Source organism: Anser brachyrhynchus (genome assembly GCF_964034855.1).
Source record: "Anser brachyrhynchus genome assembly, chromosome: 1".
In the NCBI taxonomy this organism is placed as follows: Eukaryota; Metazoa; Chordata; class Aves; order Anseriformes; family Anatidae; genus Anser; species Anser brachyrhynchus.
Window position 1 is genome coordinate 172,216,018 of NC_137694.1, and position 26,275 is coordinate 172,242,292.

At 36.3% G+C, this 26,275-nt stretch overlaps 1 long non-coding RNA gene across 4 annotated transcripts; it reads right to left on the reverse strand.

Annotated features, from left to right (window-relative positions):
* Positions 1 to 683: 683 nt before the first annotated feature.
* On the reverse strand, positions 684 to 25,692 carry LOC308191644. 4 transcript variants are annotated; one of them, XR_013948180.1, is made up of 4 exons: positions 14,747 to 25,692; positions 9,866 to 9,929; positions 8,830 to 8,932; positions 684 to 4,698 (listed from the first exon to the last, which is right to left on the reverse strand). It is a non-coding gene; the product is annotated as an uncharacterized lncRNA (long non-coding RNA). The 4 variants fall into 4 exon arrangements; XR_013948181.1 differs by having other exon boundaries at positions 8,830 to 8,949; XR_013948182.1 differs by lacking the exon at positions 684 to 4,698 and adding an exon at positions 4,726 to 5,569 and having other exon boundaries at positions 8,830 to 8,949.
* Positions 25,693 to 26,275: the final 583 nt, after the last annotated feature.

A 26,275-nucleotide genomic window follows, 5' to 3' on the forward strand; every position in this document is an offset into this window, starting at 1 on the left:
GTTGTTTTGATAATCCATGACCTTCATACACAGCTATGATGAAACGTTTTCTTAACTTTCATAAGTTACTATGAATAAGTTAAAGTATGTCTGTAGTGCAGTCAGAGCAGGAAAGTCAGGTTTTGTTGTTGTTGTTGTTGTTTTAAATTCCAGGTAGCTAGCCTACCATGATGGAGATATATTTTCTATGTTACAGTAGGCATATATCCTTAAGGTTTTTTTGCTTATCACAACAGTTCTAAAGGGCTATGGTTCAGTAAACTTTTTGAACAATTATGTAGTACTATGCAATACTAAAAACATTAAAAAATCAAAGCATTTCAAGTCTTTTTTCATCTCAGCTGTATTGGACAATTTTGCACAGTGGTATTCTGGGGTTACTGATATATCCATAGAATTCCAGTGTTTATTTTTACCACGAAGTATCCTTTATTCTCTGTTGTGGTAGGCATACTAGGTATTGAAACAGTTTTACTATCTTCTCCTACACCTTAATTTTGTCCCATGTGTATTTTGAATAAAAAGAGCTTAAATTTGTTCTGTTTATCCTTAGTCCAGAAGCTATGGCTTTCTACAGAACTACCTGGAGTCTCCAGACATGCTCTTGTACAATCACTTCTCATATCAAAATAATCTGTGCAGAACTTACTTGATTTTCTAAGTACTTGCTTCTTTGAGCCTATCTATAAGCACAAGTACTTTGCTTTCTTATTGGTTTCTCCCTGATTTTGCATTTTTCCTATGGTTCAATAACAGCAAAGTGTATGAAGTAAAAAAGTCCCCTTTAATCTCTTCTTCAGCGTGCAGAGAACTTTCCCAGAATCTTAGTCTGTGATATCTGCATACTCTGCATTATTTGGTGATTGTGGTTTTTTTGTTTTGTTTTGTTTTGATTTTGTTTTTGTTTTTCATTCTTGTTGAAGTTAGGTGATTGACCATGTATAACCTAATTATTTATAGGCATAGCAGCTGGTAGAAATTCAAAATTGCAAATACTTCTATATATTTATGCATCTATTTATCTGATATACTTATGTTTGTGGACAATACTACCGTCTAATTCCTACCCAAATGATTATCCTGCCTCATTTTTGTTACCTACGGATTTATTTAACATTACTAATGACATTGTTTCTAGCACCATATTGCCTTTTGTATCAATTTAAAATTAGTACAATTCCCATATGCTTTCTAGCTATTTCTTCATTACTATTTTGTGTTATAGATAATTCTTCTGAACGAATGGTACTTTATCCGCTTTCTTAATAACGCACATTCTGTTCTGATACTTGCAGTTTCTTAGTCATGATCATTTTCTCTGTGTTTTCACAAATGTTAAATGTTGTCTTGATCCTCTATAATGCAGAGTTTTGGATAGACTCCAGCTTTGAATTTCCAGTATCTTTTTCTTTCAATATCACTCTTTACTGTACATTCTCCAACAATTCAAGAATCCTATCCATTCTCCCTCACATTCAGTCTTGTTTGAGTAATTTCCTTTGCTGAAAAAAATCTGTTTATTTTGCTAACTACAACTTATTTTCATCCATTTTTTAATCCGTTTTATTATTATAATTATTTCATAGTAGGGGATTCCAATTATTCCCCTAAATTGCAAGATAAAATCTCATCCATAGATGATCAATTGCAAATTTCTCTCTGCTTTTATTTTAACAAAATCTATTAAAAGCATCTTTCAATCTATTTTACATGAAGTATTTCTCATTTCTGTAATAGTCATATAGTTAGCCTCCTCTGCTTGAATTAACTGAGCAGTTTTGAAAGCAGGTAATGCTTCAGAAATAGCTGCTTTAGAAATAAGAATACCACTAAATGTCTTCTTTTCTGCTGTCATCCATTTCTTACACATTTCAAGTGAAGTTTAAATCTTCCACATTCCAAATACTTTAAAGTCTAGCTAAATTTTTCATGGCACCAGTCTTCTTTTGCAATTCTCATTTCTCAGTAATCACTGAAAAGTGAAGTGTCAAAGAATAGTGGGGTACCTTGAGCCATACCAGATTTCTAAGTGATCAGTGTTATGAAGCACCGGCTATTGCGTTTTAAAACATTCAGTGGCAATGAATTCAAGACAGAATATTTTTGCATGGAAGCTTAGTTTAGACATCTGCTTTAACTACTACCTTACCGAAATTTTACGTGTTTGGGTCCATGAAGTCAATTCAGTCTATCTAAGGTCTAAGTTTTCTGTTTGAATCAAGGGAGGGATTCTAAATGCAAGCAAAAAGATGTATAGTTCTTCCAGATAAGCTACCTGCTATTTTCCACTAAATGTATAAGGAGCCTTCAAATGAGTTGTTTCAGAAAGAAATGTAATTACTTAGATAAAGTGTCTGTCTCTTCCTACTAGAGAGAAACCATAGGAAATTACCACCTTGAGAATCTTGTTTCATAGTACATCTACACCTCCTTAGTAAAAGTGCGTAAAAAAGAGTGGAAAAGCTTTGTAGGAGGGAGGTGGTGAATAATGTAGTCTTTTTACCATTCATTCAAAGAGATTGTTTTGAGAGGACTTAGGAGAGGACTTTTTTCCATTAAGACAGAAGTGGCTTGCAACCACAAGTACATGAAGTATTGCTCTTCTTCTGTCCAGGTCACTGGGAAGCCCTGCATGCCAGCATAATAAAACCAAACCAGAGAAGAGAGATTCTGATGAATAGTACATACAGCTGGGATACAAAAATGATTGGTGATTTCAAATTTGCTCTCAGAAGCTATTTATTTTTGTTTGTTTGTTTGTTTAAAACCATGTAATTGCACTTTGAAATTAAATTTTACTATTGGACAAAAATTATCCTTCTCAGCAGAAAACACATTTGAAGCATGTGTTGACAAACAAAATGAAACACACAAGTCATTTTCAGAATAATGAAAACTCAAACAGATGTCTAACGAATGAAAGTACTTAGTGGATTAAGCAATCCACTAAGATACGTGAACTAATATTAGTGGCTTTTAGGAAGACCAGATTCTGTCTTACAGTTTAGCTCTATCTAAAATCTAAATGCTCCATTTGAATTTCTTTTATTTTCTTGGCCTTGCAGATTTCCTATAGCAATGAGTTCCATACAGTTTTTGAGAAAGTGTTATCATTTTTTATATATCATCTTTAATTTCATTAAATGTCCTCATTGTTCATGTGCTCTGACAGAGACAACATATTTTTATAACTTTGCTATTCATTACTTTAATCTTTCTTTAAATGAGAATTTTTCCATGATCATGATCATTCTTTTTATCATACTGCAATGTATTTAATGGATACTGTACTCTCCAGTCTTCACTAATGTGACATATTTTATGAGAGTCGCAGAACAGCTTTGCTGCAAGAGTAATTTATTACTTTTCCTCTGTACACTATATACAGGTATATAGCACTAAAACTAACATATGGAATCTCTTAATGCAAAACAGTGTTTTTGGATATAGACTATATATCTATAAAAAGACCTGTGAATATATGTGCATAGTTCTACAATGCTAAACAAAAGAAAAACAGACCAAAACCTGGTCTTCATGATGTGTATCACACCCTTTAGAGAAGATTTGTCTTGGCATAAGCTAATTGAAAAGGCTGAAAGCAAAAATCACAGATACAGTTAGCTATTAAACAGCATAGTCAATCAGGGTACAGTGGTTTCTTGGAACTCTCATTTGCAATGCAGTTATACCCAGATTAATCAAAATTTATGTTCAAAAAGTGCCACCTATTTTTGAATAATCCTAACTGGAGTGAATCTTGCTGTAACCTTGCTTACAGTAAATTAAACACAGTATGTGATAATTTCATATTAAAATGTTTATCTGGGACAGTTGACTCTGCCATTATTTAGAAATTGGAAGGAGCATCATAAATTTCCCTTGTTGTTCTGATCTGTCATGTTCTTATTTCCTCAAAGCCACTTGAAATAGGTTTACACTGAACAGCTTTAACTAGCAAACAGCTTCAACATACATTTAAGAATAGTGGAAGCATTGCCTTCAAACACTTAATCTTTTGCTTCAGAAATCTGTTTACCAAGTATCAATAAAGTTAAGTAGAAAACATCTAGTGAAGATAAGATCACAGTTTGTCTCTCAAATATTAGTTTATAATTTGATAAGAATTAATAAAAATCATATTTTTTTCTGCCAACTAACCAACTTAAACATTCTCTTCACTTAGGAAGACCATGGAAGAAAGCAACAAATGGTGCATGGGCTAACAGTAGCATCTCTCTTGCTTTATTCAGTAGTGTGACATCTGCTACATTTGACTATCTGCAAGTCATAACACTTTTTACCACTTCTGCATAATGTTTTTGGAACAATATGAAGCATCATTAGTGTATTTCAGTTCCCAACATTATTGTCTCATGTTGCTTTATTACCATAATAAACTTGTGAATCATAGTAACTAACACAGTAGGGCTCCTGTAGTGAATTCATTTTCATAACCTCTTTTGTTATCATAAATGTGATCCAGAAAATTGTGAAGTCAGCAATTCTATACAGCTTATTAATAAAGCACATTGCAGGGTTGCATTAAAGCCTCAACAGCTGTATTGTAACGAAACACTCTACTTATAATTACAATTATGCTAACACTTAATAATAATTGGGCCTCTGTGTCTGTAGCTCATTTACTTAATAGGAGATTGGGTCTTGTCAGAAGTAGCCATTCCCTCAGTAGGTGACCTGGTTGCAAACATAACAGAGTTTAAACAGGGCATGAAGTTAGTAATGGCAAGAAAAGGGCAGATCTGCAGGTGGGGTTACCATCTGTGAAGAGGAAAGTGTGAAATAATGAGATATATGGGCTTCTCTCTTCATGGAGATGTGCTATCCAAGGGTGAAAAGAGGAGAAACAAAGATAATGGACGAGAGAGGGAACAAGGTAGGCAGGTGAAGAAATATGCTGACATGCAAGGCACAATTTGCTACCATGAACAATGAATATATAGGGCTACAATGTCAAGAGTAAACAACTAGTTATGTATGTCCCAGTAGTGCTACCGACTTTTCTTCTGAAGTAGAAAATGAATTTGAGAATAAACTGGGAGTTTATTGTTAAACCTCAACTTTCTCTTCAAGGGTGACATCCAGGATCTTGGAAACAGACTATTATTGTCCATTACAGATCTTTGGTCTCAAGCAAAAAGACAGTGATACGATCTTATCTTAATCAAGAAACAGGAGCAGGAGAGAAGCTACAAAACTATTCTTACACTCCAGAGATGTGTCTGTGTTATCTGGAAACTCACGTTCCCACAGTAGTAGCCAGCAATACTTCTTCGCCAGCATGCAAAGGAGTGCATTGCATCGCAGAATTTGCAGGAACAGACAACTCAGATTTGTGTGCCTCATCATTACTATTCCCAACAGATTACCAGCACCAGAGCTGGTGAACAATTTTGCATCATGAGATGATTTTGCAGTTCTTATTGCTGTACCAGCCACTATCTAGATCAAGGCTGCATCTGCTTTTGGACTCATGGAAGAAAGATCAAGAAGGTAGTACTTGGATCTTGCTTCAAAAAGGAGAATCTTTACACGGGATTTTCTTGTCCTCAGTATTAAAAAAAAAAAAAAAGAAAGAAAAAAAAAGTTTAAAATTCACATTGTGAACTCTTTCAGAAAATCTGTGGAAATGGTGCACAAGCACTGTACAAGCATACCCTCTTGTAATGTATTCTCATGTCTTATCCAAGGAAGATCATAGAATCATAGAATACCCCAAGTTGGAAGGGACCCATAAGTCAAGTCCAACTCCTGGCACCACACAGGTCTGCCCAAAAGTTTAGACCATGTGACTAAGTGCACAGTCCAATCTCTTCTTAAATTCAGACAGGCTTGGTGCAGTGACTACTTCTCTGGGGAGCCTGTTCCAGCGTGCGACCACACTTTCGGTGAAGAAACTCTTCCTGATGTCTAGCCTAAACTTCCCCTGCCTCAGCTTAACACCGTTCCCGCAGGTCCTGTCACTGGTGATAATGGAGAATAGGTCACCTGCCTCTCCACTCCCCCTCGCGAGGAAGTTGTAGACCACGATGAGGTCCCCCCCTCAGCCTCCTCTTCTCCAGGCTGAACAGGCCCAGTGACCTCAGCCGCTCCTCATACGTCTTCCCCTCTAGGCCCTTCACCATCTTCATTGCCCTCCCCTGGACACTCTCCAACAGTTTAATGTCCTTTTTGTACTGTGGTGCCCAGAACTGCACACAGTACTCGAGGTGAGGCCGCACCAGCGCAGAGTAGAGGGGGACAATCCCTTCCCTCGACCGACTAGCAATGCCGTGCTTGATGCATCCCAGGATACGGTTGGCCCTCCTGGCTGCCAGGGCACACTGCTGGCTCATATTCAACTTGCTGTCAACCACAACCCCCAGATCCCTCTCTGCGGGGCTGCTCTCCAGTGTCTCGTCGCCCAGTCTGTATGTATAGCCAGGGTTGCCCCGTCCCAGGTGCAGGACCCGGCACTTGCTTTTGTTAAACTTCATGTGGTTGGTGATCGCCCAGCTCTCCAATCTGTCCAGATCTCTCTGCAAGGCCTTTCCACCCTCATCCGAGTCCACAACTCCTCCAAGTTTAATGTCGTCGGCAAATTTGCTCAAAACACCTTCTAGTCCTACATCCAAATCATTTATAAAAACATTGAAGACAACTGGCCCTAAAATGGAGCCTTGAGGGACCCCACTAGTGACCATCCGCCAGCCAGATGTCGCCCCATTTACCGCAGCCCTTTTAGCCACATTTACCACAACCCTTTGAGACCTGCCTGTCAGCCAATTGGAAGCATCCACAAGATCTTGTGGAAGAATGCCTGAGAGTTGCTTGAGCATTATCTATTATCTACTGGTCTATTTCTAATGGAAGAAATTGTCCCATCCGTATTAATTTTCCAAGGTATTAGTAAATGTGGTGTGGTGGATTTGTATCTTCTGTGTGAGTACATAGCATGGGAAGGAGGATTCCTCTGTTTCAGAACATACCATTTTCAGCACCTTCCATTGCAGTTAAGGAGTCTGACAAGAGGAAGGAGGAGAAGCTGACAGCTTGCCTGTAAATTTTCGTTTGCTTTAATAATAATGAAGTAGAAATAATATGAAATTATTTTCTCCTTTGTGTTTTTCCTGCCAAATTGTCTAGCAGGAATTTGAGAGGATATAACCATTGTCTGTGGCTTGGGAGAGAAAGTAATGGGAGAGCTCAGGAAGTGTAAAGCAATTAATTTGAAGCATATGGAGGCTGGATCATTGAAACAGCATCAGACATATATCCTGAGGTTGGGATTGTGTGCCAGAGATGTAGAAACAGAAAGTCATCTGCTTTGGTTTACACATCTGTCTTCAGTTAGGATGACTGCTCTTTTGGAGGTATTTATCACTGTCCTTGGAGAGGCTTTTACAACTAGCTTAGACTGATGTTTACCTATCTAGAAGTATGTGAAATGAATGTCACCCCAGGCAAGTTGTTAAAAGATAATATAAGAATTAATCTGCGGTAGGAGAAAAATGCACAAAATGTGGCCTTCAGATACTGAAAGTACAGAAGTGCAACCATACATACCCAATATGCAGGATGTATGCAAAATATACAAGATGTAAGAGGAGCAGCTGAGATCACTTGGTTTGTTCAGCCTAGAGGAGACTGAGGGTAGACCTTATGGCAGCCTGCAGCTTCCTTATGAGGGGATGCAGGGGGGCAGGCACTGATCTCATCTCTAGTGACAGCGACAGGACCCAAGGGAACAGCATGGTGCTGTGACAGGGGAGGGTCAGGCTCAGTGTTAGGAAAAGGTTCTTCATTGGTAGGAGTGGTTGGGCACTGGGACAGGCTCCCCAGGGAAATGGTCACTGCACCGAGCCTGTTAGAGTTCAAGAAGCATTTGAACAATGCTCTCAGACACGCAGTCTGTTTTGTTTTTTTTTGTGGTGGTTCTGTGTGGAGCTAGGAGTTGGACTTGATGATCCTTGTGGGTTCCTTTCAGCTCCGGATATTCTATGATTCTAATATTGATTCTTATCTCTTATCTCTTTGTAGAAGATCTGAATTAAATAATTTGAAAGTCCTGACGTCAACCAACTACCAGTTCATGCTGGTCTAAAATAACTCTCCAGGTGTATCCATTTCTAGCAGTATACTCAGAGCTAGAGATAGCTAGGGTCTTTATTTAGTGAAGGCACTTTGAACTTCAGTGCCTTTAAAAGATGAATCTGTACTCCTACATGATGTTCCCACCTAGAGCTAGAGTTGTGAAGACACAGTGATGTCTCCGAATTACTCCTAGCTGCTGTTCAATTAAGCCCACAATATGCCTTTCTTAGGATACATGAAGATCATGATTCAAAAAAAGCAAGCTGATGATGATTTATTTTTTTGGGGGGGGGGGGGGTGGAAACAGCGTGTGTCACACATCCATAATGTTGTTTCACATAGAAAATATTTCTAAGGACAGATTCTAAGTGATAATCAGTGCAATGCTAAAAACAAGTAAATCAGCATCCTTCATATGGTATGACTGTTCACTTTACTCTTTTTTTCTTATAGGAAAATAATCTAAAAAGGTAGAAGCTTCTTTTTTCAAATGTTCTTTAGAAAAAGGTATCTCAACTTGATGAAAAAGGAATGGGGACAATAAGTTAGTTCCTACAGAGAAGTAAGTAATGTGGTTTATTTGCAGAGAGTTTTCAAATTGTTCTTAGACTAAAGAATGAATATAATTGTTCACTTCTTTGTTCACTACTGTTCACTTCTTACCAATTTGATGTTCATTTTATTAAACATTCTTATTCCATTAGACACATTTGTATTAATGAAAAAAAAAATCACCTTGATGGCTAGTTTCAGATATTTCCATATCATGTAATATCTGCCTTCACAAACTCTCCCACCACTTCTTTGAAGCTTTTCATACATTACTTTGGTAGTTTATCTGATTTAGGAAGACAACTACAAGAAAAAAAATAAAATTTATTAAAATTAGATATTAGATATTCTTTTCAAAATAATAATTAATGCTATGTTATTATTAAATTGTAAATAAAATGCAATTATTAAATTAATTACAAAGCATAATTATAAATGTTCATCAATAGAATTCAAAATAACATTTTAAATTCTATCAACCAGATTATTTTGGTAGTCAGTAGGAAAGTGTACATGTGACATTGATGAATATAACGTTGAAATGTATTATTGGAATATATGTTCTTTATTTTCTTCATCTTGAGTATTTTCAGAAGGAATTAGTGCATGATGGGAATAGATTGGGGTAGGATTATGAGAAATCTTACTTGCTGTGATTAACTTTAGTCTAGAGGGGAAACAACCTTGTCATACAAAGGTCTTCCATTTGATCAAAATCATTTATCTTCTGGTTTGAATGATTAAACTTGATTTACCAAAGCTATAAGCCAATTGTCCTTATTTGGCTTTCGAGTATTAGTAAAATGTAGCTGCAGATTTGTGTAACACTATAGGTATTTATGGTTATTACAATATTTAAATAATTAGATAAATAATTTAAATAATTAAGCTTTTTAGATTTAGGCTGGCTTGCTTTACATAAAGCCCTTCTCCGAAATATGCCAGTGTCAGTTTTTGACTGTCCACTCAGTAGTTAGCATTCAAACAAATCTTTTCTTATCAGCTAGACTGATTCACTTAGAGTATTGTAATTCCATATTGTAGTACCATAGCAGAACTCTCAATACTTTGTTCATGCATTATTGTTCATACATTATTATTGATCACACAATTTAGGGTCAGTATATGGCTCTTATGTTTTAAATCTTCAGAATACATTGCCAAATATTTCGCTGTTATGATTCAGACCTCTGCAATGTGGTCAACTGCTTTGTATTACCTGAGTCCACCAGAACCGCATATATATTTTTCTTCAGAATTGATAATGGGTTCTTCTCCCTTTGCTTGAAGAAATAGATAATTATGAGCTTAATAAATAGATTTGAGAATATTTTATAGCTGAAAACATCTGTCACTACATTATAAAAGGTTTATTTTAATATTTAATCATCTCTAAAAGACAAGTACATTGTCAAAATATAAGGAAAACTGTTTATGAACTCTACTGCTTCCCTTTAAGATTGAAATATAAAATAGATTCTAAGGAAATTACCTGCTAAATTCTACTGGAGAGTTAAATCAATCTATTACTTAAAACTTTTTACAAACAGCGATGTGTCCTCAGTGTCTTCCCGTTGCATAGAAACTTTAACCAGAGTCATCCAAACATCTTCTACTTAACATTGGGAATAATATATTGCTCTATACACGTAAAAACATCAATGTGTACTATGGTATTTTAACTTTCTAAGTCACTAACATTTTAAAAGTTTTCTATCTCTTGCTTTTTTTTTTTCCTTCCCCCCCCCTTTAAAAAAAAAAAAAAAACATTCATTTTAAGGAAGATCTTTGTCCCTATGTTCTTGCAATGTCTCTATAGATATCATTGTATTTTCTTCTTAATAACTCTTAGAGAGATGGATCTTATTTCTTTCTTCCTTTCAAAGCTTGGAAGGAAAAGTTGAATAATTAACACCATCTAACTGAGAATAAATATATGTATTTAAAATTTATATAGCATTCATACAGTTGCACTGCTGTAATATCTACTATATTGGTAGAAACTTTCAGATGAGTTTCTTGTATTGTACAGAAACTGTCACATTACAAAACAAAGGATTTGGGAAAAACTGTGAGGAAATGTACAAGGATATAGCTTTTTTCCTCCGTATATCTTATAGATTAAAATAATATATGCATCTTATGACTAAATGTTGGTCACAGGTGCTTATGAGATCACCAATTAATATATGGCTCAAATTGAAAATGAACAACAAATAATTAAAATGATTTGTAAAAACTAAAAATAATCACCATTCTTTGTAAAATATTCTCTACTAAGCTATTTTTATTACATTTTAAAGGAATTACAGTGTTTATTTGCTAAGACTTTCAATAATAAAATCTTCTCATAGAACTTTAAATCATAATTTTAGTGAATTTAAATTGCAGGTTTGCTTTCAATATGAGAGCAAAAAGACAAATTTTACAATACAGTTTATCACTAACGTTTCCTAACTTTTTCATGATTCCTGAACAGAAGTTCGCATTATTTTTAAGATTGCTTCTTGTTGTTGTTGTTTTTGATAATAGTCTATCCATACTATTTTAAAAACAAAAATATTATTTAAGGTTTACTTTTATGAATTGAACGTTCTCTACTGAAATAGTGATTATAGGTAGAATATGGCTCTATAAGAAGAGCTATGATTTGATTAGTAAGGTATCTCAATAAAATATTTTTAACTCTCATGTATAAATTGTAAAATATTCAAAAAAGTGTCAGCTAAATGTATTTAACCATGCAATATTCCAATGACATCACTTGCAGATGTTGGCAAAATACTCTGAAAAATATTAGAGTATGATATACACATTCTAGAATGTTCTTAAAATATATTAAAAATAATGAGAATTCATAATTATAAGAGCTATTTCGATAGAAATTCAAAATTTGCTGCACAGTGACCAAAAATGGAAACACCAAAATATGATCACTCTTTTGATTACTTTAAAAAAAAAAAAAAAAAGAAAAGAAAAAAGAAAAAAAAGCCTATTTTTTAAGCATCTTAGGTTTCTCTTAAAATTCAGTCTGAGTATAGGTAAACTCATAAAAGCATTACAAGTTATGAATATATTACAATTATTATATTAACATCCACTCAATTCAAAATTGGAGTTCTCCACTTCAGTGAGAATATGAATCCTAATAAAATATGCATACTTAAGCATGTAAGACCTAAAGAGCAATTTAACACTTCCACAACACAGTAATGTCTTATTTTTCTGTGTTATATAATGTTAAAAAGAGAGAAAATGTCAGAAATCTTATCTTTTAAGCAGATTTTCTGTTGTAATAATTGCTCAGGTTAATAGCAGCTCTGGTATATGCCTTTTAAGGTTGCTTGTCTGACTCATATGCTGTTCTCACAGCATCTTAATTTTAATATTTTATTAAAAAAAAACATCAAAATGTAAATATACATAGATTGTTATTTATAGCAGTTTCATATTAATTTTTCAACTTAATCAGTGAGCATTAAAACTGGAAGTCACAAGACAAGTTCACACTTCTTTCTCCTTACAAAACACAAACAGTAAATCATAACCATGCATAATTTCTGCTGTTATATATTGTAAAGGTTATGTTTATACTATGAGCTGTGAATTAGATTAATGAGTTCTCTCAGCACCATAAACCTCCTCCACCAAAACAGGAGCTAAATTGCAATAAATCGCTGTTTATGTTCATATATTTATGGGACAGCAAAGATTTAGAGTTCCTCTATAGGGAAAGCTACCCCAACATAAGAAGAAAAAATTACTGCTTCTCAATGGTAAGGTGGATGAACAGGGGTAAAAGCATGAACATTGTTCTCACTTCACTATAATAAAGCCACTAATTTATTAAAAGCATTTGCTACAGCAAAGCTCTTAGCCAGTGCTTCAACCAAAGTGACAAATCAGCATCCCAAAATGTTTTCTTTCTGCACTACTGAGGATCAAAACTATTAAATTATACATCTTTTTATGTTAATCTTTCAACAAATATTTCTTTTGTGTGTGTGAAATATATATATATATATATATATATAAAACTGATGGCATGAGTGAGCTGCATTGTTTACACACTGGATACATTTAAAAAACTGTGCATGAGCCCAAATGGTATTATTTAATTCTACACATTTACACTGGGGTTTTCAGATTCCTTTAGATGTAATTTCTCACTATATATAGAAAAATACTGTATTTTCTTTCATCCGTCTTTCTCTCCAAGTTTCCTTCATCAACCATCCATAAATCGTTCTATTATCTGTCCTATTTTTAAAGTTTTTTTTTTTCTGAAATCACAAATATTTTCATGGGAATTTCATTCAAATACACCTATTTTCTAATGTTCATGGTAATATTTTATAATAATAGAGAAACATCTGAAAGTATAACAAGAAATATATACTAGTAGAGGAACTATTACATTTTATTTCATCCAACAGCTCCAGAGGAGCAGTGCAGTATTCACTCCTCTGCCCAGGAATGAATGCTACTGCCAATTAAAGATAGTTAGCAGCCAGTCTTCCAACATTAACACTTGCAGACAGTTTTTCAAAACAGAAAAAAAAAGGGGGGGGAGGTGCATTCTTATCAACCACACATTGGTAAAGTATAGAGCTGATTGCTACAGAATGTAACAGATGGCAAAAAACTATTACGAATACAAAGATCATCGCAAAAGTTCAAAAAATACAAATGTAATATGTATCAAGAATAGAGATATAATTTGTGGTTTGGGAAGCATATAAACTATTTCTCTGAAAATTTAGCTGTGTTAGCGGAAGTACTGTTTTGTGCTTCCTACTCAGCAGTATTGTGTTCTAACACTTCTCTAAAACATCTGCTGTTTGCTGTCAACGAAGTATGAAACTGTACGATCCTTTGGTCTGGTACTTAATTTGCATTCTTGCGTAACTGCAGCGTCCTATTAGTATGCCAACCTGCAGGAACCAATCTGCTGCCATCTCTGCTGAGAACCAATAAAAACAGTGGTAGTTACTAAGATTTCAATATGAGAGGAAAAGTGAATGAAAGATCTTTCCTAGATATAAAACTACTCATTTTAAATTTAAGTGACAGGTTAATAAAAAATAAAGGTTAAAAAAAAAAAATTAGTTTGGATTATATGCAAAAGGTGGAACATAAAGACACGTGGCCCTGCAAAAGTGGATTTCTTTTTTAAAAACTTTGAGAACCACTGTACCCATAGAAACATACCGCTATGCTATAGATTACTATTACTATTTCATACTACTAGTTTCTTAGGGACCAGCCATATCCCTTTAAGAAAACTGATCCCAAACCCTTAAAGAGGAAAATCATTCTGTTGCCAGGAACAATTAATTTCTGTTGCACTTCGTTCTCCTTTGAACCTCTACAGGAAATTTACACGTTGTGCTCAGTTTATTTCAAAACAAGAAAATGACACTTATCTATAAAGAGAGATAAAACCTTCAGTTATCTAATCTCTACTGATGATATATGTCTAGATACACCCATGTCCTACAAGTGCCTATTTCTCTTCACTGACTGCAAAGTGAGCATATACTATTCAGTCTTCACTGTGGCAGTCTATACCTAGTCAGATGACGACTTCTACCTGAACAATATTAACTCTTTAATACAGAATGAAGAAGCACAAGTGTTTCCTTTGGCATATGGAGGACTGAAATCAATGTAGTCTGCTCTTCAGAAAGCTACACTATGTTTTCTTAAATAGAGAGTCCAAAAATAATTTAAATATATATGTACATATATATATATATATATATATATCAACCCAGTTACTCAACAATCCAAAATGTTCTTCCTTAGACTCAGGTCAGTAACTAAAAGTAATGTTTACCATAGATAAGATTATGGCTACAGAAAACATAAGCTAAAAGGTTCTAGTGAAGTTTAATTCTTTAGACACACTACAACATGTCGTCTAACTGTAGTATTCAGCTACTCAGTTCACTACTCTTATAGGAAAAGAAAAACTGTTAGTGTAAGGCCCAGCACATCCGAAGAAGCAGAAAGATCAGCAGAATATTTTAAATTCAATAATTAATTATCCTGTTGACCTGATACAATAGAATCATTCTAAAGGGCCGATACTTCTTACCAGTTTTTTAAAAGAATTCTCTAATTCTCTCCTTGGAGATCGCAACTGTCATGCTGAGGAAAAAAAAATTGTAGAGAGAGAAAAATGAGCCCAACCATAATACAAGCTCAATTATCTCCATTCCCCCGTGATGTTGTTTTGGACAGTGCTGCAGAAAATCCTTTGAGAACCAGATTCCCACTGGAAATATAAAATGAAATTAATATTAAGCAGTTGAAATATGAAATATGAAAATATTAAATATGAATTCAAAAGCATGCTAAAAGAAAATCAAACTGAAACAGATTTAAACCCCAGCACTGACTTCATGCTATCTTATGCATTTTAACCTGAGAACTAGGGCTCTTAGTAACAGAATAAGGGAGGTTCTTGTTTGTTTTCCGAAAGAGATAGTAATGAGTCAACTCACCTCCTAGGTTCAGTTGTATGAGTAGAGTAGCAACAGTAGCAATAGGGAAGAAAAAACAAAAAACAAAAGCTTAAGCTTAGTGACCCTGTTTATGCAGAACTGTTGCTGCTCACATTTCACACATCTGTTGGAAGTATACCATGATAAAGTGCCAAATCAATACAATCAAGCAAGAGTACTATCACGTTATCCTTTCTTTCAAAGTCTTTATTCACCCTTCATGAAACACTAGGAGGAGGGGCAAGGGCAAGGGCAGGGGCAGGGACAGGGGCAGGGGCAGGATTCAAGATTTTGTTGCTTGAAGTGAAGGATATATTTATGTATCCCTGTTCATACTAGGTAAAACACACTTTTTGAGCAGAAAATGTCCATACATTTTACATCTATGATATTGTCAAAATGGTGCCAAAGATGTCATAATTTCTATTCTACAGCTAGTGTTCCCACACACAACAATGCGCATGTTTCAAATTCAATTTTCATCAACATAGATGACAAATCGTGGAAACATCAGCTCCTTACGTCTTAATTAAGATAGTTCTTAGTCATCTGGATATGCAATTGCTCATCTCTGCAGTTTTTCTATAAGAGTTAACCACCCAGAATATTTGAGTTTTAGCACATAAAGGCTTACAAATCCATCCATCTCATTAAAAGGAAAATTTCAAGAGTATTTATAAACCCATCAAATTTCCAAGCTGTGCTTTTTCCCTGAAATGAGGAGATGGTTATTACATTCTCTATTTCCAGAAGATGCCCCCGCATAACATAGGTAGATTTCTTTCCAGATTTTTGTAAGTGGTTTGTTCAAGAATGCTAACCTGATTCCTAACAGTTTGGTTAAAAAAAAAAAAAATCTCAAATCCACTAGCATTGTAACTGTACTGGCTGGTTATACATTTTTTTTTCTTTACCTTTCTCCAAGTCCAATTTTTATTTTTATTGTATAAAATAGAAACAGTTTCTTCTATGATAAAGAAAACAAAGAAAAATATAGCCAAAGGGACAAGAAAAGTAAACGTTCTGTTTGCTGACTAGAGTTCCAGTAAGTTCCATAATATCTCAATGTTTTGCTTTATTATGTTTATGAAGGTTGAAAATGTGCTATATTAGGTACATCCAGTAAACTCAAGCTAAACTCACTTCAACACAGCAGCTTCTCATTTTATAGAGTTATGGGCACACACAGAAGTGCTAAAATAAAAAATCATTTAATTTCCCCAGCAACAAGAATAACATTTTTAGAAAGAGATATATATAGATAACTGTAGTTGATGTAACTTGTGTTGTTTCACTTAAGATCATTACACCATTTTTTCTACTGATCGGCCTTTTAGAAAGTTTTATGCTTAGAAAATACTCTTCTTGAATTTCTCATAAGGAATTAAAGAATTTTGTAAAACAAAAGTTTCTTCCATGGTGTTTTTGTGTGTGTTTTTGTGTTTACAAATATATCAAGTTGCTGTCTGGAGAGCCAGGCTGTTTTTTGTTTAATGGAAAACCACATACAATTTAAATGTCCAGATACTCTCACCAGATAACTCAGATACTACACGGAAAGCTAGATATTATGTGACATATTTTATTATGATTTATACACAATCACTCGCAACTTGCTGTACCTGAACTGTAATACACTGATGTACTGACAGGTAAATAGGATGAAGGATAAATAGTCACAGGATGGCATTACATATACAGAAAATAAATTTCCATCTAAATGACAGTGACCATTCTTTACCTATCGTTTAACAGGCAACCAAAAGGTACAGGAACTGTCTAAGGTTCTCTTCACATAACTGCAGTTCATCGTGGAATGATGAATTATCAATGTTTTATTGGAATTCCAAGAAATAGTTCTTTTTTTTTTTTTTTTTGAGTTATTTGCCATTTGGTGAATAACTACTGTTACGTCATATATTATTATAATCATAGAATCATAGAATCATTAAGGTTGGAAAAGACCTCCAAGATCATCTGGTCCAATCATCCCCCTACCACCAATATCACACACTAAACTATGTCCCTAAGCGCCACATCCAACTTTTTCTTAAACACCCCCATGGAAGGTGACACCACCACCTCTCTGGTCAACCCATTCTAATGCCTGACTACTCTTCCTGAGAAGAAATGTCTCCTAATTTCCAACCTGAACCTCCCCTGGCGCAACTTGAGGCCATTCCCTCTTGTCCTATCACTAGTTATCTGTGAGAAGAGGCCAAACCACAGCTCCCCACACCTTCCTTTCAGGTAGTTGTAGAGAGCAATAAGGTCTCCCCTGAGCCTTCTCTTCTCCCAGGTAAACAACTCCAGATCCCTCAGATGCTCCTCATAAGACTTGTGTTTCAGGCCCTTCACCAGCTTTGTAGCCCTTCTCTGGATATGCTCCAGGGCATCGATGTCCTTCTTGTACTGAGGGGACCAAAACTGAACACAGTACTCAAGGTGCGGCCTCACCAGAACAAAGTACAAGGGGATGATCACCTCCCTGGTCCTGTTGGCTACACTATTCCCGATACAAGCCAGGATGCCATTGGCCTTTTTGTCCACCTGGGCACAGCGCCAGCTCATGTTCAGGTGAGCATCAACCAACACCCCCAGATCCTTTTCCTCTGCACAGCTTTCTAGTCACGCAAGTCTGCAGCGCTGCATGGGGTTGTTGTGACCAAGGTGCATGACCTGGCACTTGGCCATGTTGAACATCATCCCATTGGCCTCTGCCCATTGATCCAACCTGTCCAGGTCCCTCTGCAGGGCCTTCCTACCCTCTGGCAGATCAACACTTCCCGCCAACTTGGTGTCGCCTGCAAACTTACTGATGGTGCACTCAATTCCCTCATCCAAATCATCCATAAGGATATTAAAGAGAATGGGCCCCAACACCGACCCCTGGGGAACACCACTGGTGACTAGTCGCCAGTGGGATTTCACTCCATTCACCACTACAATCTGGGCCTGGCCATCCAGCCATTTTTTAACCCAATAATATCCCTTCCAGAAGTAAAGTCTGTTATAATGTAAATTCGTAGATAAGAATACTGAAACAATTTGAAGCAGAGTCTAACTGAATTATATTCAAATCATATACTGGAGGTTTTAATTATATTGAGTACCCTCAAAAGAAAAAGGTTGTAGTGTTTACACCACAGCCCTCCTTGTGATTCTTAGAAGATGAAAGCAATTTGCAACGTGCATTATATAACAAGATGAGCATGACGGATGCAATGCTACAGTCGTCATCTTTTGCCAAGTGAGGCGTTTTTTGAAATTGATTGTTACCAACAATGGCTCTTGAGTGGAATCAGTTCCCATAATGTTCCACTTTCTTCTAGCAAAACTTTTGGGAACAGCAGAATTTAGGGCCTATGTAAAATGGGCCTATGGGGACATTAGGTCATCTTTCAGCTGGTATTTTTAATTCCACACTAGATATTATCTCTGGATGATCACTATTTTGTTATTTTGAATGAATTGAGTCATCTAACTATTTGACGGTTTTTTTTGACACATTTATGAACTCTGGCAGCTGTGGGAGTTTCTCACTCTTAAAATTTCTTCCCACAGCTAAGAAACTTTCTAGTGTATGTAGTCTTTCAGGATTGCTCATTTTCCCCTGCGGTTGTCTCTTCAGGGGCTACTTAGGAGTTTTGTTATGGTATTCATTCCGTTTATTGTGGATTCCTCCTGTGTAAGGAATGATCAGACAATCCGGCCTACGGATTGTCTAATAGTCATACTGTAACAAGCATAATTAATTTTAACTTACTATAACTAGCTGAAAGATTACACTTCTCATCTAAGATATTTTAATTCTTTTAGGAAGCAGAGAGAAATAATTGTAAAGAAAGTAGTGTATCTCTGCTATAGGTGCCTAAGCTAGATAATACACCATCTAGGTGGACTATGTTTCGCCATTAACCAACTGCAGTGGAAACTAAGACAAATAGCTTAGACTATATACTTTGGAGCTTTCTACAGAGTTTTGTTTATACATCTCAGCATCCTGTTCCAAAAAGCTTCTTGTAATTATAAACCTAAAACAGGAAATTACCCTGGTATTGTTCAAAAAAATGGTATAGATGGATAGAGATATTGCTTTAATTTAATCAAAAAGTAACTTACTATTTATTTTCTGCAGTGCAGAAAGTTGTCTTTTAGCAATACGGTTCCTCAGTGGAACAAACCCAACCCAGTAACACAGGTTTAGTCAGTGCTTCCTAAGTTGATAATTCATGAAGCTCAGCCCACATAAGTCAGTAACCTTGTTGGTTCCTTGGAAGATGCAGTGACAATACAGTTAGGATTATAAAACTTTCCTCCTTCTAGCACAGACTTTGTTCTCACTTATATTTTCATAGAGACCACAAATTACATGAATAATACATATACTAAATTTGGCATTCAAAGTTTGTCCCTGGCTTTTGTTAGCTGTGGGACTCGTATTGTTTTAAATAAGCAGATCAAGTAGCAATGAGTAAAATACAAAGAGCACAAAAGAATTGTACTAGCTCTCCAGACTTAAATTACAAATGACACTAAAGAGACAAAAAATACCTCTGTGAAAGGAGAATCTTAATTGTGATCTAGCTGGTTTTATTAGAGTTAATTAGGTCAGTGGAGCTGACCTAATTTTTTAATTAATAAATTGATTCCAAAGGAACACAGGAAAACATTGCCAGACTTTCATAACATGCAGGATAATTACATTGTGGAGATTACAAAACAGTTTGTAACCACTATTTTTTCATTCAAATAACTAGGTTCTTACACAACAGCTTTAAACTATGTTGTAGTATAGCTACCGTGTAGGTGGCATTTCTCATGGAGTTTATATAAGTATAAAGGAGAAAGTATGCATGTTTTCACCTCCCAAATTCTCATCTGTACTACATGAGAAGAGCTTCTAAGTTTATAATTTTCTTTCTATATGTTTGTAAATAGAAAATACAGATAATTTTAGCAACCAGAGGACATCAAATACTTGGGTAAATTTCCCAGAAGTTTTTTCTCAGAATGTCTTACAATCAGTATAGTTATTTTTCCTAATCAATTTCACTGCTGTTATTTTAATTATTTTCACTTTCATGTTGCCTTAGAGAAGATTAAGTAGTTCTAATTATTAGAGAACTTTTTAATTGGTTTTGAATATTATAAATAAATCATCAAGATTCTTCCCTGAAAAAATAATTCTTTGTAGACCTGATGAACTGTTTTATATTCCCAAAGGAATTCTGAATTCATTTTGGTTAAGTTACCGCTAAGATTAAACATATCTTTTTTATATACCTTAACATTTGAAAATTAGTGCCAAGCATGAATGGACCAAAGAAGCAGGAGCTTTGGCTAGCATAAGTAGTTATACAGGGTGTATATATGTCCTAAAAATCTTAGAATAGATATTACTATACATCTGCTATATCTATCCCACTTAGAAAATAAATTTTAGATTCTATGTTATTGAGTGATGTGATTTGTTCTTGCAGCCATTCTGCCATAAGTTCCCCTGTGACAGCATAATATTGTGTGTCAGTGCATTCTTAAGAAATAATCCAGTACAGAACAAGGTGATACAGAATTACATTTGTGTAATTAATCCTAACTCCAGATTCACAGACACTCTCTGTATAGGTACCTAAACACAATTTAGAGGCAGAACACTGTTTTCCAGTTCCAAAATAAAAGATATTTATCACTATTGGAACTGAATCCTGTTCTAACCATCAGAAAGTTTGTCAGCACATGCATATGCCTTCAAAGCAACTCCATAGCATAACTCCATTGCTGACGATGACCAGGACTGGATGCTTGCCACAAGTTCCTCATGGAGTTAATGGATGATACAAAGGAGAACAACCTTTCCTTTAGAATCCTATCAGTTTCTTTAAATCATGTTTCTTCAAGGTATGTATGTCCTTGGGGGAAGCAAAACCATGTGGTAGAATGCTGTCATTCATAAGTCTCATTATATTTACTAGTATTGTTTTTCACGTTTCTCACTCTGGCTTCTGACTACACTACTCCCCAGCTGCCTTTTTTATGAACTCTAAATTTTATTCATAACTCCTTAGTAAGACAAAGCATCCCTGATCAAGAGCTAAATATGCAGTGGAGAGAGAAGGAATTGCAAAAAGGTAAAAAGCAGAAGGAATCCTTCAAAAATCTTGCTGAACTTTGAAGTTAAGGGTTGTCAAGCAGGTATGCTTCAGAATTCTGTTACTTCATCAAATCACAGTAGCTATAATTTCCTAATTATCTGCTCCAGTGCAATAATGAAATATTTTACGGTTAATACAAGAAAAGAATTTTAGTATTTGCAATGTTGTTGTTTTGCTTTAGCTCAATTTTCAGAAGAGAAAGATGGTAGCAGTGTTATTCTTCACTAGCTGCCCATGCTGCTTCTGTAATGTTTCTAAGTTTGGTATTTCCCCTTCCCTTCCTTTGCAATTATCATAGCTTTTCCTACATTTTTTTTCCAACTGTTTTTACAACATATGCTGTCTTACCCTTTGGAGACAATAAAATCCTAAGTTTCTTTCTGCATGGTGGATCAGTTCACACAACATGAGAACTCAGGAATTTGTTTCCATTAATATTGCTAAAAACAAGAACTTCATTGTATCTGCATGTATATATTGAATTAATCAAAGTTGATTATTAGACAGAAACTGAAAAGAATGTTAAGTAAGATGTGATAAGGTTCTATCATACAGAATAGTAACAAGATAAAGGAGAGCAGATTATTAGTGCAGTAATAATGGATAACTTTTCATGGGAAAAAACTCCCGAGGTAGATAAAGATGTTCTCAACCATAAACTAAGCAGCCAGAGGCCTGAAGCTGCTGATGCAAGTCTGTAATTCATAGCACATTGGAGAAGAGACATAAAAACACAGAGAAAGCAATCCTGTTTCTAGATAGTTGAAGGGTTAATGTTGATGGGGAAATTTTAGAAATTTCAGGAAAGGTAGTTAAACTGTAGCTAGCATCATGGATATTAACCTTATATTTTATTTTTGGTTTTATATACTCTGACCCTCCAGTGAAATCAATAAATCAGATTTGTTTTGCCAAGGAAAGCTTTGCCATTCACCATCAACTACTAACATCAGTGTGAAAGATTTCACAGATGTCAAGCTCTGCTATGTCTGTCACATTAATATTATCATCAGTGTTATAAATGAAGATACAACTCAATCTGAATTTAGTAATGTTTATAAAAGGCAAGTAAACAGCGCTGGGTGCGCGGGCAGTCTACGCTCTACCAACACGCACACACCCGTCGAACTAAATATATAGAACATTGCTTTTACATGTTCATAAGAAACCCGAGTACGCCTATACATATGTACAATCAGAAAAGGTATCAATTGAAAAATAAACATGGCAAAGTTTTCCGAATTCTAAGTGTTTAACAAACAATCCTTTAAGTCTATTACTATTAATGTCCATGACTGGGGGAGCGTAGTTGGAGATGGTAATCCTGGTTGAAGTTCTCCCACATCTTCCATGTTTTCATTATTTTTTCTCAGATCATGTAACAGTCTCCATTTTCCACTCTTTTTCTTGATTACAAACACCAGAGAGTTCCAGGGCCAGTCGTGGGAACAATATGTCTCGCTTTCAGTTGTTAAGCAACCCGGCCTTCGGGTCTATGTATCCTGTTCCTCCCGGATCGAAGGGAAACAGATCCGGGTCCTTTTCAGGGCCTTTAGGGCCTGGATCAAAAGGAACGTCCAGGTCACCAAGGGGCGTAACAGCAAAGGCCTGCGATGGCGGTAGCGGCTTAGGGGGCGATGGTGTAGCAGAAGGATCGGTGGACGAGGCTGCAGCTCCCTGATTATGTGACAAACTACACGTTTCTGATTGTGGTCGCACATGGCTCTTCAAGGCCTCAGAGACTGCTCGCCAGGTGCCGAGCAATCCCACCGCAACCTTGTCGTTTTTAGTAGCAGGGTCCCACACCTTGACCTCGGTTTGGTCCCATGTTTCAGGATCATAAACTGATTGTTAATAAAAGGAATAAGCTGTAAGGTTACCAGGACAGTCTTTGTTTCTAAGGACGTTTCTATTCCCCATAGCACGCAACTGCTTACCTTCGCCAAGCGAGCGGCAGTTGCGTGCCCAGGTCTGCTTCTCTCAGCTTGAGCTTCCTTCTAGCTCCAGTGCGCCTATTTCCAGTGACTTTCTATACGAGCTTCTTAGAGCTGTTTGCTGAGTTCGGCCGAACCCATCTTCGTTAGGCGATCAACGTCCCTGTTCCTGTCCTGGTCCCTGTTCTGTTAGCTTGTCCCTGTTCCTGTTCATCTCCCTGTTCCTGTTTTCATCATCGAGGACAGGCTCCCTTTTTATACCATTCGCCCCACAGCAGTCCTTTTCCACTAACTCTTCACTGGTCGAACAACTTTGCCCGGCAACCAGCAACCCCCCAGCAACTTCCATGCCTTCACGGCGGGAGAACAAGCAACCCGAGACAACATGGCGTCTCCTGAATCACCCTTCTTTGTTCCCTCTAAACTCTTTACATTCCTGATGGCCTCATGGTTGAGAGTCTGATGTTGTCACCAACCATGGGGCTTGTCGACCCCCGTGGCCACACTCCCACATCTCCCCCTTCTTTATTAACATCAACCATTTTCTTGACACGAATTATTACTCCATATATCACATCAGGAAATAGGGGGCTCAATGCAGAGATCTAGCCTACAAGTTCTGGAATTGTACAGAGCTATCCAGAGGGGAATGAAGGGGAATAGGGGTATAAAGGAGAATAAAGAAATGAAGGCGAATAAAACCTTTCCCAAAAGGTCGAACTTTAAAGGAACTGAATGACTCTAAATTTGCATCTGTACAGTAACTTGGATATGCTAATAGTAATTTCCTTGCTGGTCCCACCTCCAATAGTACACTTGTCCCTGCTGTGCTGAATAGCAACTGCCAGAATCAATGCCCCTTTTCAGTCACTGACAAAAAGCTCTGCTTTGAGCCAGTTTGCAGAACAATGGACCTAGGAGGTCAGCAGCAATACAGTGAGGAATTGAGTTTCTCCTTGTGCTGTTCTGCAGCTCCTTTCATGTCTCTCTGACAAGTTGGGCACATTTTAAAAAAAACTACATAGATAATTTAGAATTCATGCAAAGACTCCAGCCGACCTGGGTACTCCAGTACACTCTCTCACTGGTAAGAACATGAGTCTCCTGATTCACAGAACAGTATGCTACTGTATTCCAACCAAAATTTTTACTGTCAACAGTGACCAGAGAATTTTAAATATGCAAAATTTTACATAAGAGTTCTAACTGAAATGCTCAGCAACAAATGAAAAAAAAAAAATCTTAAATATCCAAGTTTAAAAAAAAAAAAAAAAACATTGTCTTTAAAGAGAAACTTCAGATTTTTATATGGCTTACTTACTATGGTGTTCTTTTCTGTACTTTGTAAAGTAAAAATTATTAAGGATTACCTTATTCATGGAACAATATACTACAAATGAAACATCAAAAGAATAGCCCTCTGCAGCAGATCATATTGTAATGCTTGCAAATACATTGCTATTGCCTGAGATTTTTGTACCTATATCTTCATTTTACAGGCAAGGTCGATAATGACTGTGCATATAATATATTTTACATGGATTTATAGTGAGCCTTTGATCGAGTTTTACATGACAGGCCTCAGCTTAAAAACTACAAGCTTCAGAGATCCAGATTAAGACACAAAAAAGGATAAAGAACTGGTTAAAAATAGACTAGTGATTATGTGTTGGAAAAAATAACTTACTGTGGTTTTATGTGGGTCAGTGTTCATGTCTGAAAGTGTTAACATCTGCAGAATGTGTGAAGTAAGTAACAACACCTAGATAACTGCTCATAAATATAAGGATGACACAGTAAGAGAGATGGACAGCAGCTTTCTGAAGGGGGAGGTAGTGTGAGGGGAGCTGGGGTACCTTCTCTTCAAGAAGCGTGGACACATTTCATCAGCAGTAATTTGGGTGGCACAGGATCACTGCTGCCTGTGAGGTGCTAGCAAGTGTATTAGGCAGCCTCAGTTTGTGCCTGGATTATCACTATGAAAAGCTGTTGCCTCCACAACAAGATTTATCTGTTCGCTTTCCTGCTCACTTTCTCATGACCTGTATCATTCACATGGTCACCAGTGCTATCCCATAAACTCTGCCATAGGGCAATGGGGGAGATAAGGATCTGTTGCGTCACTGAATTTCCTCTCTTGGGCAAACATCCATCAGAGATCTGTATAAATTCTATTAGTTTATGGCACTGAAATAAAATAAAATATACCAGTAAAACTATGTGTCCTGGTTCCAGTTAGGACAGAGTTAATTTTCCTCCTAGTAGCTGGTAGGGTGCTATGTTTTGGATTAGGATGAGAAGAGCGCTGATAACATGCTGATGTTTTAATTGTTGCAGAGCAGTGTTTACACCAGGCCAAGGACTTTTCGGCTTCTCGCTCTGTCCTGCCAGCGAGCAGGCTGGGGGTGCAGCAGGAGCTGGGAGGGGACAGACCCAGGACAGCTGACCCAAACTGGCCAAAGGGGTATTCCATACCATCTGACGTCATGCTAAACAATATATAGGGGTGGCTAGCCGGGGTGGGGGGGCCGGCTGCTCGGGGATAGGCTGGGCATCGGTCAGCGGGTGGTGAGCAATTGCATTGTGCATCACTTGTTTCGTACACATTATTATTATTAATACTATTATCATTATCACTATTATTATTATTGCTATTATTATATTCCTGTCTTAATAAACTGTCTTTATCTCAACTCACAGGCTTCACTTTCCCGTTTCTCTCCCCCATCCCAGAGAGGGAGGGGGGAGGGTGAGCGAACGGCTGTGTGGTGTTCAGCTGCCGGCCGGGTTAAACCACAACATTATGTCAAAGTTTACAGGCCTTTAAAAATGTTTATATTCTGTAGAAATAATAAATAAATAAATAAATAGAGTTTCTCACATTCATTTATGTGCATTTCTCAAGTGTAGATTAAGTTGATAAATCTATATTTTAAGATGTAAATAAAAGTAGACCAATTTTTATAAAAGTCTGGCTCATTTATATTTGATTATATTTCATTTATATTTCATTGATTTCATTTGTGGATAC